Here is a 6171-nt window from a genome sequence, read left to right as displayed (position 1 = left end):
GCCACAAAGCTGCCACTGATGTTGGTCATAGTTTATGCACCTCAAAAGTTGTTTCATGTTGTCATAGGTTTCCTTCATATGGACTGCATGACCAACTGGAATTGATGGCAAAACATTGCCATTATGCAGTAAAACAGCTTTAAGACTCGTCTTGGATGAATCAATGAACAGTCTCCCCTCATCTGGATTGTGAACGATGTTGAGGGCTGCCATCACACCATCGATGTTGTTGCAGGCTACAAGATCACCTTCCATGAAGAAGAATGGGACAAGATCCTTTTGACAGTCATGGAACCCCTAACATCACCTGCCAGGAGATTCCACTGCTGTGGTCTGGAGCCCAACAGCTCTGCCTTACTCTTGGGTAGTTCCAAATCCCTGACAAGGTCATTCAGTTCACCTTGTGTTATGAGGTGTGGTTCAGAGGAGGAGGATGGGAGAGGAGAAAATGTGCGTCCTGTGACGTTGATGGTTCAGGACCAGAAGTTTCATCCTCTTCCTCTTCCTCGTCTGACTCAAGTGAGAGTGATTCTGGTGCATCAGGAACCGGCAGTCCTTCTCCGTGGGGTACTGGGCGTATAGCTGATGGAATGTTTGGATAATGCACAGTCCACTTTTTCTTCTTTGACACACCTTTCCCAACTGGAGGCACCATGCAGAAGTAACAATTGCTGGTATGATCTGTTGGCTCTCTCCAAATCATTGGCACTGCAAAAGGCATAATTTCCTTTTCCTGTTCAACCACTGGCAAAGATTTGTTGCACAAGTGTTGCAGCATATGTGTGGGGCCCACCTCTTGTCCTGATCTCCAATTTTGCAGCCAAAATAAAGGTGATAGGCTTTCTTAACCATAGTGGTTATACTGCGCTTTTGTGATGCAAAAGTCACTTAACTTCTGCTATGTTTGTGGTGATCTGCACTGTTCACACAAGTACAAGGCATCTCTGCACACTTTGGCTAAACAGAAATGTGTCCTTTTGCAAAATCAAACACTGACAAATAAGAGAGCACGACACTGTATGATTTCTAGAGCTGATATAGGGCAATTTGTTCAGCAGAGTGATGTAAGCTTCGTTATGATTGCATCATCCATGACTTCTAGGAATAACATGATGCAATTCATATCCTGTATGACGCAATACCAGCTTCAGATTGCATCTTTCATTGTTTTGCCTAAAAAGCAAGTATTGTCCAAACCCAGTCAGAGATTTATTCATAGATCCAGTCAAAGATGTATTTTAGTCATTTCTGGTTTAAATGGAGATCCCTTCCCTTTATAACTCATTATCCTCCGCCATTCCCAAGTCAAGGGTCGTATATACTGACCCAATAGCATATCTTGAAAACTAGAGCCAATCAACAATTTTAAGCATCATTTTCGTTCTCAGTGACCCAGAATTAGTAAAGTTTGACTACATTTATTTCAGAAGCATTTTGGCTGTAGAGCAGTGTAATTCTTTGTGCTAACAGGTTTGGTGATGTCTTAACTCCAAAGTTCTCAAAGCAGGGGTATAGCCTCGGGTGGGCCTGGGTAGACTGCAGCTTAGCATCACTTGGGCAGCTGAAATCCAGGAGGGAGCTATGCACCCGCCCTTCAGAAAGCTATGCTCTGGCAGCTCTGCCTTGCCATTTTCTGCACTGCCCCATGTGTGTGCCCAGCTTGGTAGGTGAAGCACTGTCCAGGAGCACCAGGGCTAGGCAGAGGGCGTGGCAGTGGGGGAGAAGCTGAGCTAACAGAGTCTGTCATTGCCCGTCCACCTGAAAGTCGGGGCCCACCCAAATTTCCGCTCCTAGCTACGCCACTGTCTCAAAGCTCTTTACAAAGGACTGGATTGTTGGATAGACGTGACAGTGAGCAACTGACAGAGCTGGGCATAGAACCCAGGTGCCCTGATTCCCAGCCCCCTGCTCAAACTATTTGACCCCACTTCCACTGTTGTTCACATTCCGTACAAGTCACAAGAAATGTACATATCAGCCATGGGGAAGGAGGACTGATTTAGACATGCTGTTCCAAAAGCCCCTGCCATGACCAAGGTAAGGTCAGTGCCCCAAGACCAAAAGTAAATCATTAAAACAGCAATGAGAACAAATGCTGAAAAGCTCTTGCCTTTTACCTTAGCCCTCGTATCACCAGCTTTATCAGGTGCTTGGTTTATTTTCCCCTGTGGGACATCTCCCTCTGTGTTTCTGCTGTTCAGCTTTGCTTCTAAGCAGCTGGCTGTTGACAATGTGCAAAGAGGGGCCTGAGTCAATACGCTTTCATCCCTTGGAGCTCCCCTGGGAGAAACACCCTCTAGCATGGCTCCTTGTTCGGAGTGATTTAAAGAGCCGAATGCATTTCATGTATTGTGATTTCAGCCAAACACTTCTGAGCTTTGTGCAAATTCAGAGCTGGCTCTGGGCTTGAGCTGTTTCTGCTTTCCCGGCATTAGGCTGTACTTGTTGTGCTTTGCGGGGAGGGTCAGGTGGCCCAGTTAGCTGTTGGCTGCCACCCTGCCTGATCATGCAGAAGGTGCGTGTTCTCCTGTGGGTTGTGGGATGGCATGAATGGACTGGCTGGTTGCCCGTTGTTAGGGTTGAAAGCTGATGATTCAGTGTTGTTTGGCCACAAGTTGGAGTGAGAGGCTGTGTGACATAGCTGCAATGTGGTTTTCTTCCCTTGCTTTATCCCCAGTCACCCTCTTCTCATGCAGGCTCTTTGTTCCCTTTATTCGTTCTGCTGCTTTGACTGCAGAGATCCGACTCTTAGATCTGGTGAAAGGAAAAACTCAAGTGATCTAATAACCAGTTATGATGAGTCTCTTGTGTGTATTTAATTATCTTCTTGAAGCTACCTGCTGTCACTGCTCCTGTCTCCTAGCATTGCTGTTGTCTGCCACTACCCAGCTCCTCCCTGCTCCCCGTCCTTCCTCCTTCACTGCTGGCTTGCCTTCCCCCCCCCCCCCAATGCTTGGGGACTTTGACCTGTATTCTGATGAGCGCTCTTGCTTTCTCTCAAACCTACCGATTTGATTTCCTGCCCTGGATCAACGCCAGTGCTCACTGCAAGGGCCACTCCCTCAACCCCGTCTTTGCCAGCAAGAGAGACACATTGGTAAACAAACAATCCTATGATCTTAACTGCAGCCCTTGCTCTTCCTTCATCAGTTGTCACTTACGAGGTTCTGTCTAAACCCAGACTCCAAACTCTTCAGGGCAGGGAATGCGTCTCTTGGGCACTGCAGAGTGCCCAGTGATGGATAAATAAGACACAATAATGGTCTCTGTGTTGCTGTTTTTTTTTTTTCTCTCAGCTCCTTTTCGAGGCAAAGGGTTGTTTATCCCTCACCCCTCTCTTGCAATGTCACTCAGTTCTGGCCAGCTTTTTCAAAGGCTGGCCCTAGGCACTCCCAGAAGATATGGGAGCGTTCATGCAAGGGAAGGCACAGATGAGCTGTATGGGATGATTTAGTTGGGGTTGGTTGGTCCTGCTTTATGCAGGAGATTGGACTAGATGACCTCCTGAGGTCTCTTCCAACCCAACTCTTCTATGATTCTATATAGATGCCATGTTCCCAAGGGCATACTGGATCATGCTTACATCCATGTGTGACTCATTGTGCCTGATGCACAGAGGAGATGATGAGTCAATTACAACTCCTAGCTGTAGAGCCCAGATCTTTAGCTTAACCTCAAGCAAGTTGTGCCTTTAGCTGTAGAGGTCTCTGATTCCATCCCCAGTGTTGGCCGAGAGGGTGTCTCTTGCACATGCATGTTAATCCACAGGCATGTCAGAGAGGGGTCAAGCAGGCAAACCTCTTATCTGCAGAGCAGTGCAGCTTTAGGGAGTCCCTGACTTCGACGTACGTGTCTAGTTGTACTGAGCCCAGCCCATGCACACTATATTTATTCAGGTTGTTAGGAGAAATGTGCAACCTATATTTACAAATGCAAATGAGAAGGAGGAGGGGGATGATGGATGGAAGAGATGCTGGTGCCTGGAGAACTGGCTGCATAGATAAAGCTTTTCAGAACAGGCAGGAGCAAGTGTTTCAGAGACTGTGAGGAGCTAATGGACCTGGTACTTCAGGCCCAGCATAGTCCTGCAATATAAATAATGGTCAGGACTGTTAGGGCCTGGCCCCACCACTCATTCGGCCCTAAATCTCTTCAGGGTATGCATTAAGATCTCCAACGTCTCCCCTTAGTCCTAGGATTTTCATTGGCCATTTCTCCCACAGCCATCTTCTTAGGGTTGCCAGGTAAGGCTTCTCCTTCCCTAAGGAGACTTTAGGTGGTGTGGGGAGGGGGGGGGAGAGAGAGCTGGCAAGAGTCCCACAAGCACTCGGCCCTATGAGTGAGCTGTGCCATTCCCCTTCTTCAGCCTCTGCTGCTGCCTTCTGCACAATGAATCCCAGAAACCCTTGCAAGGGTCTCTGCTTCCTGGTGCTGGGGGAGGGGAGGGGAGACATTGCAGGAGCTAGTTCCCAAGAAGACCCAGAGGAAGGAAGATAGAGGCCTAATGGTGAGGGAATGGGTCAGGGGTGAGCAAGTTCAGCAGGGCATGGTAGGTGAGGCCACAGCAGGGAGTGGGTGGAACGGCTTCCAAAAGCAGAAGTTTGGGCCTGTTCTCATGGACTTTTGATCTTGGTAGAGTCCCAAACCTTACATGCGTACTGCTCGTATCAGTGGATGACAGTGACGTGATCGATACAATGCAGCATTAGTATCCCATATAAAAAATGAGAAAGAGACAGAGAGGGCGCCAAATGAGAACCAGTTTAATGACATGTATGAAAGGTGTAGGGTGCATGCCACAAAGGGTATTCTGGTGAAATCTTGGCACTATTGAAATACGTTTACGAGAGGGCAATGTACCAAAGCCAAATGCAATTGTTTATTACAAGAGAGGCTTGAAAACTAGAATTTCAATGTTTGTTTTCATCCTGAATCAGGGCAAAAAGTTCAAGCAGTGAATGTTTTGTGCCGGGGAACGTTCCGAGTGGAGACATTGCTGAACCGTTGGGACGCTTTATTTTGGCTCAGTTTGACACTCGTCTGCATTCACCTGAATGGCTGCAGTGCCTCATGGGAGTTACAGTGCAGCCGGTGCCTTATCGTGACCCTGTGTTCATCTGTGAGCCAAGCTCTTCCACTGACCCATGTCGGAGAGGTGGTTGGGTGTCTCCTGCAGGTTGCTTAGCAGACTGCTGTGAGGGGGGACCCAAGCCTTGGTCCCTGGATGCTGTAAGTCGTCAGAGTCTGAACAGCAGCCGGCCACTGCCCCAGTCTTGGGGGTTCCTAGGCACACTCTTGGGGGGCAGACATGTTGCGCACCCCACCTGGAGCCCACTATCCAGTTGCTTAGATGGTCCCTTTAGACTCCCCCTCTCCCAGGCTCTCTCTGCTGCAGCTGGGGGTGTGCTTCCCAACACGGCTAGACATACAAGCTGTCAAGGCTGGATCCCCACTTTGAACTTTAGGGTACAAATGTAGGGGCCTGCATGAAAACTTCTAAGCTTAACTACCAGCTTAGCTCTGGTTCGGCTGCCACCATTTCAATGGATTCCATTCCTGGGAAACCTTGAAAAACCTTCACCAAATCCCTGGTGAATATAAATCCAAACCCCTTGGATCTTAAAACAAGGAGAAATTAACCATTCCCCTCCTTCCTCCCACCAACTCCTGGTGAATCAAGATCCAAACCCCTTGGATCTTAAAACAAGGAAAAATCAATCAGGTTCTTAAAAAGAAGGCTTTTAATTAAAGAAAAAGGTAAAAATCATCTCTGTAAAATCAGTATGGAAATTAACCTTACAGGGTAATCAAACTTAAAGAGCTCAGAGGACTCCCCTCTAGTCTTAGGTTCAAAGTACAGCAAACAAAGATAAACACTCTAGTAAAAGGTACATTTACAAGTTGAGAAAAACAAAGGAAAACTAACACGCCTTGCCTGGCTATTTACTTACAAGTTTGAAATAGGAGAGACTTGTTTAGAAAGATGTGGAGAACCTGGATTGATGTCTGGTCCCTCTCAGTCCCGAGAACGAACACACTTTTTAAACAAAGAACACAAACAGCAGCCTTCCCCCCCCAAGATTTGAAAGTATCTTGTCCCCTTATTGGTCCTTTAAGTCAGATGCCAGCCAGGTTACCTGAGCTTCTTAACCCTTTACAGGGAAAAGGATT

Source organism: Chrysemys picta, chromosome 3 (assembly GCF_011386835.1).
Source record: "Chrysemys picta bellii isolate R12L10 chromosome 3, ASM1138683v2, whole genome shotgun sequence".
Taxonomy (NCBI): domain Eukaryota; kingdom Metazoa; phylum Chordata; order Testudines; family Emydidae; genus Chrysemys; species Chrysemys picta.
The sequence above is the reverse complement of the archived record's forward strand: the minus strand, read 5'-3'. Positions refer to the sequence as shown.